Here is a 14,918-nt window from a genome sequence, read left to right as displayed (position 1 = left end):
TGGGCTGGGGGCAGAGGGCAACTCGGGAGAAAGTGGCAGAGACACGCCGGGATGAGGTGTCTGGGAGAGGGGAGAACTTCCCAGGTTTCCCCCGGTCTTTGGGAATCCTGGGCTCCTGGCCTCCGGGGCATTCTCCTCTGGGTCTGAGGCCTTCTCTCGCCTTTCGTACATCTCTCTTCCTTGTGCTACTTGCAGCCAAAGGCAATGTCAGCTTTTCCCCGACTGAACACGAGGATATATTCTAGTAAATTGGGTTTGTCAGATTTTATGGGCCCTGTACTATATCTATGCTATGTAGATCGCATCTGCTACTTGATACTATTTCCAAGTTAAAATAATGGAATTATGGATGTATTTAAAATGAATAATGTCTCCGTGCAGGGCATTTTGTGGCTGTCATTTTTTCCTCATGTGCCAAAGTGGTAAACAATATTTAAAGTGTCACACTGTAATTCCCACTTCCAGGGAAATTATTATAAACACCAAAATGGAAGACAACTCCCCCCATTCTCTTTTAGAAGTTAGTTGTTTTACAATTGAGTTCCTACAAGAGCTCAATTACACTATTTTAGACACACACACACACACACACAAATGTGTTTGGTGAGGGCTAATTAGTCTGAAACATCCTCAATCAATTTTGAGTGCTTTTAGAAAGCACCTGGTAAAATCAGTGAAAAAGGACATAAAGAAATTGAACACCATTGTAGTCATTATTTTTGACAGGGTGGAGTAGGGCTTCACAGTCACAAGTACTAGATTAATTAGCACGGACAAGACTAAGAAAGAAAATCACTTAAACAGCAAGTATGTGGTTACACTGTGGACGCTATAAAAAATCTACCTACAAAACAAATGATTTTTTTAAATATGTATTTCTTTATTAGAGATTTATTTATGTGCGTGTGAGCCTCCAGGGGGGTGGGGCAGAGGGAGAGGGAGAGGAATCCCAAGCAGACTCCCAGCTGGGTGCAGAGCCCAATGCAGGGCTCTACCCCACGACCCCGAGATCATGACCCTGAGATCATGACCTAAGCCGAAATCAAGACTTGGCCCCATAACTGACTGAGCCACCCAGGCGTGCCCGTGAAACAAATTTAAAAAGTAGTTAATGACATGGAAAGAAGTAAAAAATAAAGGTTACGAAAGCCAAATTAATAATCTGATCTGAATTTTTTGAAATTATGAATAAAACAATATAAACAAACGTTAATGGTGTTCTTCTTGGAGTTTATTTATTTATTCTTCTTTCGATCTATTTTTTTTTCAATTTTTAAAAAAAGATTCATTTATGGGAAAGAAAGAGTAAGAGAGAGAGAGAGAACATAAGTAGGGGTTGGGGGCAGAGGGAGAGGGAGAAGCAGGGAGCCCGACGGGGGCCCATCCCAGGACAATGGGATCATGACCTGAGTCAAAGGCAGACACTTAGCCGACTGAGCCACCCCAGCACCCCTACTTTTTTCAATTTTTAAAAGAAAGCATATATTAGTATCATGATCAGAAATTAGAGGCGCTTGGGTGACTCAGGCAGTTCAGCACCCGGCTCTTCATTTCAGCTCAGGTCACGATCTCAGGGTCCTCAGATGGGGTCCCGCCTACGCTTCCAGCTCAGCAGGGAGTCCAATTGAGACCCTTTTGCTCCCTCTGCTCCTCCCCATGCTCTCTCTCTCTAAAAATACATAAAAATAAAATCTTTTAAAAAAGAAATTACAAAATACATAAAATTTCTGAAAATATGAGTCTAGGGGTGATTTCTGAATCCATGATAGATGGTATTAATGTGTAGCTTTCATAGGCCTATAAATATGTTTTTATTTATGAACTGTGAATTAAATATTAAAAGTTATCTGTTTTATGTGTTATTAGATGTCTCCTGTTGCCATGGGAACATCCAGGTTAATAGTAATATTACAGAAAAATAAACCGTACTTAATCCACATGTAGGATTCATTTTTTAAGATGATTAACATACAGTATTTAAAAATTTTTAGCATACTTTTCTATAGAGCACAAACTATTATTATTAATACTAATAGTCATTATTATTCATTATGTGATTAGCTGGTATTTTCAGAAGTTATGGCATACCAAATGAATGCCTAATAACTTGATTGGTCAGCAATTTTTTTTCATATTTGCATTTCTAACATAATTGTGTTTTTCAAAATAAACCAAATAGTTTATTGTATTTAATTCAGATTAAGGTGATTTAAGAAATAAATAGAAAAAAATTATTTTTTTCTGAATTACTTAATTCAGATTAATGTAGTTTAAAAATTAGGCAGAACAAATTTGAGGGAAACCATGGAGCGCTAAAATCAATGTAGATTTTTGAAATTGGTTTAGGAACCATATGTATTTTGTCGTGGTTGGGGACAACGGGAACAAAGATTGAATTATTTAGTAGATCAACTATGTCCTCTCCAAAATAATGGGGATACCATGGTGAAGCACAGTAGGTGCTCAATAAAGGCTGGCCCACGAGCAGCTAACATTCCTGTAGGTTGTAGCCATCCTCCACGCCGTCCTTATCCCTGTGTCTGCGTCCGTCTTGTCCCTTCTACTGGCAATATCTTCTTCCTCCCTCTTGTTCCCCAGCACTCCCGTCTCTCCAGTCCCCCAGACTACTTCTTTCCACTTCTGGAAACTTCTCCTCTGGAAGGTCTCTCCTCTAAAACCCTATGCTTACTTTGCCCCTGACGCTTACATTGTGTGATACTTTTTTTAAAAAAACAGAGGTTTAGTTATTTGAGAGAGAGACAGAGAGAGAGAGAGAGAGAGCATGCAGGGTGGAGAGACAGAGAGAGAGGGAGAAAGAAACTCAAGGAGACTGTGCTGAGCGGGGAGCCCGACACAGGGCTCGATCTCATGACCCTGACACCATGACCTGAACTGAAACAGAGAGTCAGATGCTCAACCGTCGGAGCCAACCCGGCGCCTCATACACTATTTGAAAGCCTCAGGGTCTGTAGGCACGGAGGGGACGGATCCAAAGCCTTGGTCCCATTGTGCCTGCCAGTGTGGAGGGAGCATCACTCACGACATTTCAATGGGGCTGTTCTCAGCTCATCCTGGTATCGCCGTTGTGAGGCGGCCACAGTGATGCAGCTGTTGTCATTTCAGGGTCCTTGAAACCGTCACTTGGGCACCACGTTTCCCAAGGCAGGGATGTTTTGATGAAGTATTTGGACAAAATCTTAATTTGTTTTTTCTTTTTAACAATTTGTATTACTAGGTCACAGTAAAACCAAACCATTTGACCCTGTCCATGGGAAAACATCCCATTTTCCCCCTCTACCAAGAGGGGGTCTTCTAAGATGGAGGGAGGCCAGAGATGGGAAGACACCTGGGCGGGGACCCCTGGCAGAAACATGATCACAAAATCTTGTTTTCTGCAGTTTCCCATCTAAGGAAAGGCCATCAGTCATTCCAAGCAATGCATCTGCTCATCTCTGAGAATTCGCTTGCATCCTGAATGAGCCGCGTGTGATTTTCTCATCTCTCCCCTGCAGTTAAAGACGCTGGGGAGGAGAATGTTTGGTCCATATGTAGGGTCCCTTGTTCTCTGGACTAGGCTCCGTAGTCACGGGCAGTTAGATTTCGGACACTTCCCTCAGCAGTAGTAAGAAGGCATAATCACTATCATAAAGCTTTATTAGTAGCAATGCATTTGGGGGACAGCACTATTATTTCTTGGAAGTTCACTCAATTCTATCAAAAGATTTTTTTCCCCATTCTAAACCCCAAGACATTCAAGGCCCACTTGGTGAGGTAGGAACTGTAACCCTCTCATAGGCTCAGTGTGCCTCGCGAGCAGAGTAAGGTGCAGGGATGTCACACACACTGTTGGGGAAAACACGTGACACGAAACAAACTGGATGTGATGATCTGCATGGCCCCGAAGTGTCCTCCTCGTTGGCAACAGCCCCAGGGGCGCGAAGCCTGCAGGTGTGCTTCCTGGCTTGCTGCGCTCTCCCCGCCACTGCATTCCTGCCGCACTGTCCTCTTCATCCTCAGCCTCGGCGTAGGAAGGCACCAAGATGTCCGAGACAGTGGTGTGCATGTGGAGGGGACTTGCCACAGCTCTCAACGCCCTGAGTTTCGGGGGCAGTGCTGGGTCCCCCCCACCCAGTCTTGAGGTTGGCCTTTGCCACCAGAAGGACCATGGAGCTCCGCGTGCCCCCACTCCTTCCCTCTCCGCTAATTCTAGTTGTCTCGTGGAGCCCTCCAGAACAGCTCCTTCAGCCTCTGTCTCTGGTTCTTTGGTTCTTTCCTCCTTAAGACTCAACACGCAGCGCAGACGGTCATCGCAGTGGAGGGGACTCTGAGTGTGCCACCTGGGCCTGCACCTGGCCGTGGCCCATGCTGGGGGCTGCACGATCCGGGGTAAATCCATTAAACCCTCTGTGCTTCTGTTCCTCACCTGCGACCCAGAAGTAGGGATACGGGGCCTCCTGTAGCCCGGTGGGCTCTCCTGGAGAGCTGCTTCCTGCGATGGGCCTTTGCGAAACACGCATTCAAGACAAAGTCCCTGGAACAGTGTCCAGGCTCAAGCAAACACTTGATAAACGTCAATTATCATTTAAAAAGGAATACATTAAAAAGCTTGTGGCCAGGGACAAGGCCCCAGGTTGTCCCAGTCCTTACCCAGCCCGTTTGTTGGGTACCCGTGCACAAGGCCTTGCCCTCGCGGGCTACCTTGTATAAACTTTTCCGTAACCAAACATCAAGCCAGATCCCGGGCTTCCCTTCTCCATCGCCCGGTCAGGACCATCCTGCTACATTATTCAGTCTCTTTTTATTCTCTCCCTGCTATTCACGAATGTGTCTCCCTTGCCATGTGTCCCCGACACTGTGGTGGCAATGAACGCATAGCCGTTTTGATAAGCGGATGAATGAATGGACGGATGGAGGTGGCGGTGTTTATACTGAAGCCACGAGTGCTGTCTCAAATACTTCCATTCAAGGCTGCTTGGTTCCTGAATTATATTTAAATGAATTTCATTTTGTAAAAATTGTACTGAACCTAGAATAGAATTAAAATAAAACATACAAGAGAACCATCCTTTAAATGGGAAATTGGAAGTAAGAATATAAGAAAGATAAAGAATAAAAATGCACATGTTTTCCACAGAAAGGCTGAACACCAAATGAATGCTTTCTTCTTCTATGGGGTTTTGTTTCGGCATCATTATCCCACCATTTAGAGGATATGATGACTTATGGTCTGAAAATGAAACAGTATATCATTAAAGCCTTATTTTCACGAAGATATTTTCTTCTAATTAAATTCAATACCATCTATTGGAAGAATAGCTTATTCAACACGATACATAGAAATGCTTTTCCATGTAATAGAGAGCTCAAATAAAGAGTTCATGTTTTACTGTGAATCAAGGAAAAACACACTCCGGTTTTATGGGCTTTCTACGGGCAAGCATTTTCTCTTAACTGAACAGTTTGGTCTTTATTTCGCAAGTGGAAAAGAAGCCTAAACCTGATTAATTTACCATGGTTCATGATGAAACATTAAAAGTGAGTATATATAAATAAAAAAAACTATGAAAGTGACCACTATTCTTTGGTGGCACTGAAGCCCACCCAAACCAAAGCGAGCGTAAAGAAAAGTGAAAAGCAAAAAGTGTTAAAAGAAAAGCGAAAGCAAAAAGTGTTAAAAAAAAAAAAATCCACCTTAGACACATTTAAATTATTGACGGTAAGTTTCACCATGTTCTAGGAGCCTCTGCAATTTATTCAGCAAATGTTTAGGAAACCCCTGGACTGTGTCAAGCCAAAACCAAGCCCCTAAAATGTAAAGATGATGGAGAGAACACACAGGTGGTGCTTTCAAGTGAATCACAGTCTAGTAATTTTGGCACATTTCTTCCAGAAATGTGATCCAATAAGAAGCCTAAAGGGAAACACCTGTATGCATGTGTACACGTAGCTCTGTTTATCTGCTACGGAAACATATTTGTTGGCTGCTGATTTAGTGAAAAGCAAGGTAGTGAGGGGAAAAAAAAATGTATACATAATTTATAATTTCCCTCCAAAAAGCTTTTATCCTGAATTCATATCTGAGAGTGACAAACTTTATAAACAGTGATGGCGTGGTGTTGATAGTAGCGATAATCAAAACCAATAGTACACAAGAGTGAAGCAAATCTTGTTGACCAAATCATTCCTTAAATTTTCAAAGCTATTTAAAAATCACCTCAACTTTGAGATGACTAAGACATGGAGAAGAAAATATTTATGCAAAAACCTACAGCAGAAAGACTCAACGGAAACAAAAATCACATCTAGTGCCCGGATCTTGGTTTCTAATACCGATTCTCCAGCGGAAGGAGTCAGAGGTCCTTGGGGCCATGGTGGATTCCAAGGCTGGGACAGGAAATAGACCAGAGGAACCTGGGGCACTCGGTAGCATCAGAAAATAACAAAATGTTCCCAAAGCCAAATGAGGGAGAGTGTCAAAGGGATGCAGAAGCCAACCTGCAGGAGCTCCTAATGGCCAGAAGTAGAACAATTTGAGCATCAGAGTAAATAACAAGAGTAATGGATCATCACCAAAGGTATAAAATAAATATCGATGAGTCCATGTGATATAATTAAATGACTTACAAATGAACAAATGAGGGAAAAGAGAAAAATATATAGCATTCCAAATACTTTATGTCCATAATTCCCACTTACGGACATAAGTGTAACTCCAAAACCCTTAAGCATGGGCTTTGCGTTGTCACTTCCTTCCAAAGAGTACTGTACAGAGAGAAAAGAAAAAGTGGAGAAAGCTGGCAAATACTACGCTGGCCAGGCAGTCAAGGTCAGCATCAACAGCAATAAGTCACGTGCATAGTCCGTTCCCTTGACGCGATGCAAGTGCACTTCCTGCGCGTGCTCCTCCTCTCAAAAACACCGTAGCCTCAGTCTAATCATGAGAAAAACATCAGATAAACACACGTCGAGAAACAGTTCACTAAATACCTGGCCACTCCTTTTCAACACCGTGGAGGTCTTGGGGCTCAGTCGGTTAGGCACCTGACTCCTGAGTTCAGCTCAGGTCATGATCTCAGGGTTGTGGGATCGGGTCCTGTCAGGATGGCACTGAGCTTGAAGCCTGCTTGGGGTTCTCTCATTCCCTCTCCCTCTGCCCCTTCCTATCATCTCTCCCACTCATGAGATCGTGTGCTTTCTCTCTCTCTTAAAATAGTAATAATAATAAAATTAAACTTTTTTTTAAACTGCCAAAGTCTTGAAAAACAAGGAATATCTGAGAAATTGTCATAGCCAAGAAGAGCATAAGGAGCCATGATGACTACATATAATATGGTATCCGGAATGGGATCCTGGAACAGAAGAAGGGCATTGGGTGAAAAATAAGGCAATTTGAGTAAAATACAGACTTCGGTTAATAGTAATGCACCAGTGTTTGTTTTTCAGTTCTGACAAATGTTCCATCGTATTGTAAGCTATTAAGGGAAGGAGGTGAGTACAGAGTGCATGGGAAATCTCTCGTCTTTCCAAGTTTTCTGTGAATCTAAAACTGTTCTAAAATTTCAAACTTACTTTAAAAACAAACAGAAATAAAATAGCTGAAACCATTCAAGAGCTGACACAATTATTTTCGGAAATAACAATAGGTGCATAAATGCTAGATTAAATAAGAAAAATTGACTTTATACCTTGAAGCTACCTACCCTCCCGTTACCGTTTACAGTGTATGTCCCAAATATTTTGAAGACTGAAGACATGATACTGAATTGCAACACACCACGTGTGCTTCTGTCCCCAGCTCTGTCCCCAGTTTCTCTGGTTCCCCTCATCTCATGAGCCTAGGGACTGTAGGCATTTTGAAAAGCCTTCCAGCCACTTGGGCAATAAAGCTGCTGCATATTCTTACTTAAAATACACTTGCATAGTGAATCAGTTTTCCCTGATGATTGCATTTCCCCCATTTTCTCACGTGATTGACCGTCGCCGTTTGGCACAGAACGCAGAGGTCAAGGTGATGCTGCCTACAGAGTGTGGGTGTCTTTCCCGTAAACTCGAAATGGTGCAAAATAGGCATGTTAATAAAACCCCAATGTGCGTTCAAGGTTGGAGGTAATGTCAACTCCTCAAATGAAACACGGATGCAGGACGGACCGTAGTTTGAAAGCCAAGGACACAGCGGCTGTCCGGCTGTGTTTGCTGGGCCACCCCATGGTGGCAGGCCATCAGCGGCTGAACGGAAGGCCTTTCAAACCCCTCAGGGTCTTGAGTCACAGGACGCCGGCAGGACACAGCCCGTGTCCTAATTCTCTTCGCTTTACAAGTGACACCCCCAAGTCCTTGCAAGGGTCCACGACTGAGCCAGGACTAGGATGCAACGTGCTTCCTTCTGCTCAACGCCGGGCCCCAAGCCGACCTACGAGCCGAGCCATGACACGTGCCTGATTCTGCAACAACAAAGTGTCGAGGGGCAAAGACATGTCTTCACATCATTTTAAAATTCATACGTATGCGTAAAGGTCCAAAATATATTAGAATCTCAAATAAATACAATTATCTTTCTTTAGGTCCCGGAGAGTTTCAGTACTTTGGTGTTGGCTTTGCAAGATTCTTTCCTGATGTGATGCAACTGAGGAGCCACTGGATTAGAACTATGGAAAACGACTTAGGTTTTCACGAAATATTGTGGGGTGAGAATATAATGAGAAGAAAGGATTGTATTAGCTTGATGCCATGTTTATAAACCAAATAATGACAAAATTAAAATACTCTGTATAGTATGTATGCGAATGTAAATGTCTGTAAATGTATGTCTCTAAAGAATTATTTAAATGCAGTAAAAAATGTGGATGATGTATGAAGTCTTTAATACGAGTTACCTTTGCAGGGAAAAGAAAGAGATTCACACAGAGGAAAAGTGTAAGAGAATAAGGAGAAAGCCAAACAAAATGAAAAAAAACAAAAACAAAAAATTGCACACACACAAAATTCCTGTCTGTGGTCACATTTATGCATTTATATAAAATTATACTTATATGTATATATATATACATTTAAATACTTGGTTTTAAAAAATAAAATGTACTATAAGGACAAATAAATTTTGCCACAAATCAAAAGAAAAGAAAAATGAAAACTTAGAAAAATTATTTGTGATAAAAATGACAGCAGAGATAGCGATTTTCTAAAAGAAATGTTTTTTAAAGATTTTATTTATTTATACATGAGAGACACAGAGAGAGGCAGAGACACAGGCAGAGGGAGAAGCAGGCTCCATGCAGAGAGCCCGATGCAGAACTCGATTCCGGGTCTCCAGGATCACGCCCTGGGCTGAAGGCAGACGCTCAACTGCTGAGCCACCCAGGGATCCCCAAAGTTTTTAAAAAACCCTCCTACAAAACAATTAAAAATAAAACCAACAGCCTAATAGAAAAGCTAACAGCCTAATAGCTAGAACCACAAACAGGCCATTTATGTAAAAGAAAAATATAAATACTTCTACATAAAGATGTCAAATCCCATTTGTAATCTGGAAAATGCAAATTAAAACCACAATAAAATTCTGTTTTAGATTCATAGTATTGGGAAAAAATTAATATATCCTAATACCAAGGTCTGCCAAGGATGTGAGGAGTCTAAATTGAGGCCGGCAACCACTTTCAAAAGCAATTTTACATTATGTAGTAAAGTGGGAGATGTCCAATCCCTACGGCAGATCCACTCCCAGGTATATGCCTGCATGTGTGTTAATAAGGAGACATTTACAAGAATGTGATCATAATAAGTGTCTGGAAGAGCAACAATTGGAAAAAAACGTAAATAGACACCAGTAGTAGATACATTCTGGTATCAGCACTCAGGGGACCGAATACATCTGAGTATGTTTTCACAAAATAATGTTGAGGGATAAAAAGCACACGGCAGAGGAATACATGCAGAGAACACTGTCTACACGAAGTTGTATAACCTACAAACCACTAATATGCACACACGCATGTAGTTTGGGAATACGTATGGGGGTTGTAAAGTGGTGCAGTCACTGTGGAAAACAGGGTGGAGGCTTCTCAGAAAATGAGAAATAGCGGTACCATATGGGCCAGCAAGCCCGCGTCAGAGTATCTGAATAAAATGAAAACGTGGTTTCAGTGGTTTAGCCCCAGCCTTCAGCCCAGGGCATGACCCCGGGGTCCCGGGATCAAGTCCCCCGTCGGGTTCCCTGCATGGAGCCTGCTTCTCCCTCTGCCTGGGTCTCTGCCTCTCTGTGTCTCTCATGAATAAATAAATAAAATCTTTAAAACAAACAAACAAACAAACATGGATTCAAAAAGATACGTGCATCCCTGTGTTTGGTGCAGCATCATTCACGATGGCCAGGATACTGAAGCAGCCCACGGCCACCCGGAGATGAGTGTGTAAAGACGCGGTGTACGCACTTCATGGAATATTACTGTCACAGGGATGAAATCTTCCCGAGAGCAACAACGTGCATGGACCCGGAGGGGTTCACGCTCAGGGAAATAGACAGAGGAAGACAGACACCATACGATCTATCGCACTTGTATGTGGCATCTAAAAAACGAAGCAAAAGACTAAGCAACAACAACAGCAACAAAGTAGAAGGTGCAGAGAACAAACTGGAGTTTGTTGGAAGGGAGGGGAAGGGAGAAACAGGCAAAGTGCAGGAAGGGCGTTAAGAGGTACAGACCTCGGGTAAGAAATAAGTCACGAGGATGAAGCGGATGACAAAGAGCGCGTGAGGCTACACAGCCAGCAATGGGGCCGGCTCCGTGGGGTGTCGGACGGCAGCTCACTGCCGCACTGGGCACGGCCACGACGGATATAACTGTCAAGTCACTTGAAGCTGGTGCAATTTTTACATCAACTCTGCTGAATTTTAAAATGAAGCTATGCCCGGGGGTGGGGGGCACCCAGGTGGCTCAGTTGGTTAAGCCTCCGACTCTTGGTCTCAGCTCAGGTCATGACCTCCAGGGTTGTGGGATTGAGCCCCGGGCTCCGTGCTCGTCGGCGAGTCTGCTCAGGATTCTCTCCCTCTCTGCCCTTCCTCCTACTCGTTCTCTCTCTCTCTCTCTCTCTCTCAAATAAATAAATAAATAGATCTTTAAAATAATTAAATAAGTAACACACACACACACAAATCTGGGAGTGATAAATTTTACATTTAGGCGACAGATACTCCTGAAAAGAAGAAATGGGCAGATTCAACCAGAGAGCAGCACGCAGTGCTCTTCTGACTGATTGTGTGCTTTGTGAGCCAAGTGGTGTCGGCTTATGTTATTTTTTTATTATTATCATTATATTTTAAAATACATTCTGTGTACAATTATCATAATACTCTACCTATTATTAGTCATGCCCTTCATCGATATTATTTCATAGCATTCTTTAAAAAGAGACTCCCTCATAAGAGGAGTAGTCATTAAGATGACAGTGAGAAGCTATTATTTTTCTTTTCTTACCTATCACAACAGTAAAGATAAATATTTTGATGCTACATGTTCCAGCAGGGGTGTAGTACTTCCAGGAATTGCTGGGAGGGTACATTTTTAGAACTTGGGTCTGTGGAGAAAATTTGGCCATCGCCAGAAAACCGAGGTGCGTGAGCTCTGGGCATTCCCGTGCAGTTACACCCCGCAGGTGGGGACGCGCTAGCGAGTGCAGCGGACCAGGCGACCCGCCGCGACACTGTCCTCCGCGGCACCTGGCCAGGAACGACCCACAGCAACCTGCAGGAGGGGCTGCTTGGAAAAATAAACCAAAAATGGCTCCTCCATAGACAGGATGTTCTGCAAGGAGATGAAGGAGCAGGAGCAGCGGCTCTAGAGGGAGAAGGGGGGCCCCTGGGCCCACGGCGGCCTGTGGCGCTTGCAGCTGGGACCTCAGGCACAGACACGAGAGGAGCCTCCTGGCCACGGCCTGCGTCTGATGCGCCAAGTGCCTTGGAGCCCAAGAGAAGGGCGAAGAAGCAAGTATGACTAAGAGGGCAAAGATCACCATCTCACTGTGCGCCTCTAGTTTGCTCACCGGGTTGCTGTTGAGTGTCCCTCAGTTCTCGCGGTCTTGACACAAGCCCCACCTGGCCGCCAGGTAACCCGCTGTATGCTTCATGATTTGGGTCCTGGAGATCGTGCTCAGGAGTGTCGTGTCCGCGTACAATGTGGAGGATTCATCTGTAATTTCTTTCTTTTTCATATAGTTCTCCTTCCCTCCCATCCTTCCTCCCATCCTTCCTCCCATCCTCTCTCCCTCCCTCCCGTCCTCCCTCCCTCCCGTCCTTCCTCCCTCCTGTCCTCCCTCCCTCCTGTCCTCCCTCCCATCCTTCCTCCCTCTTTCCCTCCTGTCCTCCTCCCCTCCCATCCTTCCTCCCCTACTTCCTCCTATCCTCTCTCCCTCCCTCCCATCCTTCCTCCCTCCTGTCCTCCCTCCCTCTCCCTCCTGTCCTTCCTCCCTCCTGTCCTCCTCCCCTCCCATCCTTCCTCCCATTCTTCCCCCATCCTCCCTCTAGTCCTTCCTCCCTCCTGTCCTCCCTCCCTCTCTCCCTCCTTCTGGTCCTTCCTCCCTCCCATTCTCCCTCCCTCCCTCCCGTCCTCCCTCCCTCCCGTCCTTCCCCCCTCCCTCCCATCCTTCCTTCCTCCTGTCCTTCCTCCCTCCCTCCCTCCTGTCCTTCCTCCTGTCCTTCCTCCCTCCCTTCTTTCTGTCTCTTTCAAACTCTGCCAGGTTTTGGTTCCAGGATTTTGGTAGCCTCAGGGCCTCAGGCTGGCTCAGGGGGAAGAGACCGTGACTTGCCCTTGGGACCAGAAGCTGAGACCTCACGTTGGGTGTGGAGATTAATTAAAAATAAATACACTTCTGAAATATGTTAAAAATATGTTGGTGTCCTCATAAACAACTTGCCAAGTGTTCCCCTCTTCCTCTATTTTTTTAAGTAGTTTGTGTAAGCGTTATTATTTCTTCCTCAAATGTCTGATAGAATCCACCAATCAGACTACCATTTGTGATTAGATACACTGATAAGTCAAATAATTTTTCTCTGTACCTTGAAGCCTTATCCATATTTAGAAAACTCTGTGCTTTAGTTGGTATGTTCCTTCTATTAAATCATAGCTTTTAATCGCCAGGGATGTAGATATACCCAATTTGTTTCTGATAATTAAAAATTTTAATAGGTACGGGACTAATCAGATTTTATGCCGATAATTACTGTAACACTGTATTTACCATTACATTTATGTTTATTAATGTTATTTCATAGTATTTTTTTAAGTTTCTATTTCATCTTGTGACAGTTTGGGTAAGTTTTTAATTTTCTTTAAAGAAGTTATCCGTTGCACCTAAACTGTTGAATTTATTGGCATAATGTTGCTCCTACTATTCCTTTATCATTCTTGATGTTTATGGAATAAAATAATGTTACTTCTTTTATTATCAATGTTAGTGATTTCCCTCTTTCTTTTTTCCTTAAGCACTATGGCTATGACTTTATCAATTTTGCTTGTCTTCTTAAAGCACTAAATTTTACCTCTATTAATTTTCTCTACTTGTCTCCCATTTCATGGATCTTGGCTTGTTATTAGTACGTTGCGCTGTTCACCTGAGGTTCACTTTTCCATTCCTTTAGTTGCAATGTACCTATATTTTCATGCTTGAAGGGATGGCGGAGCCACAGCTCTATGGGGCCTGGGCTTCTGGCCACGGGAACGCTTGCTGCCCTGCCCCCCGCACCCCCTCAGCTGCATTAAACCACATTATCAAGGAGAAGCAACCTCTACTGTGTTTCACCTCTGAGCTTTGGAGGCTGTTTTACCACAGCTTCTGTGGCCGGAGGCGGGATGTAGGAGACCGACCACCGCAGGCGTCATGCGGGCGGGAGATGGGCAAGTCTTAAATCCCAAAGAAGGCCCTGGAAGTAACAGGGTGAGAAAGATGCGAGAAACATTTTGAGTTAGGAATCAGCAGGCTTGGGTCTAGTTGGATGTACAAGGGAGAGGAGGCTGATGAGCAGTCGTCATAAGGATCAAATCTTAAAAAAGGTTCTAACAAAGCTTTTAGCAATGCAAGGTGATGGTCTCCCGTCAGGACGAGGTGATGCTGCGCAGTGACAGCAGGACTCGGGGGATCACAGGCCACGCTGGTCGTCGTGGGGGCTCGCCCACCTTTCCTCTGCCTTGGGTGAATCAAATGGCCTGATTAGGAGCTTGAGTAGCTAGGTTTGGGCCTCTCCATGAAGCCGTTGGCTTGGCTTGGCTCTACTTACACTGTGAAGAAACAAAAATGATCATGGCTTATGTTTCATGATTTATGCAACTGATTTAATTCTATGTTTCTTACCTAAGCACTTTTCCAACAAATATTAATTTATTTCTCCCCCTGGAATGTCAAGCCAGGTATGTAATGATGTTGGAGGAACATATTCTGATGTATGTAGATGGGACACACTTTGTGGCATGGCAGGTATGTGCGTATCTTCACTCATTCCCCAAAACTAGACACATACTTGTTGTCACCACCCCTTTCTTTAGGACTCAAGGAATTGCTTAATAACTCTCCGTTCTCTTTTCTGGAATCTAGCTTCAGAAAGAAATCTGAAGCTCATTTATTCTAGGAAATAAATAATTATTAACAGTTTAACTATGACCTATATATACATACCTACATATATGACCTATATATACATATATATTTTTATTATAAGTATTTTTTATATTTATATTGTTTATATATATTTTTAAGTAAGCTCATGGGACTTGAAGTTGTGACTGTGAGATCAAGAGTCGCATGCTCTACCGACTGAATCAGCCAAGTGTCTCCAAAAACATTATTCACATCAGTAAGAACCATGGTTTTAAGATAAAAAAAGATAAAGGTTTGGGAATAAATGCATTAGGAAATGGAAGGACACAGTGGAT

This window comes from Canis lupus, chromosome 1 (genome assembly GCF_011100685.1).
Source record: "Canis lupus familiaris isolate Mischka breed German Shepherd chromosome 1, alternate assembly UU_Cfam_GSD_1.0, whole genome shotgun sequence".
In the NCBI taxonomy this organism is placed as follows: Eukaryota; Metazoa; Chordata; class Mammalia; order Carnivora; family Canidae; genus Canis; species Canis lupus.
Note: the sequence above shows the minus strand (reverse complement) of the source record.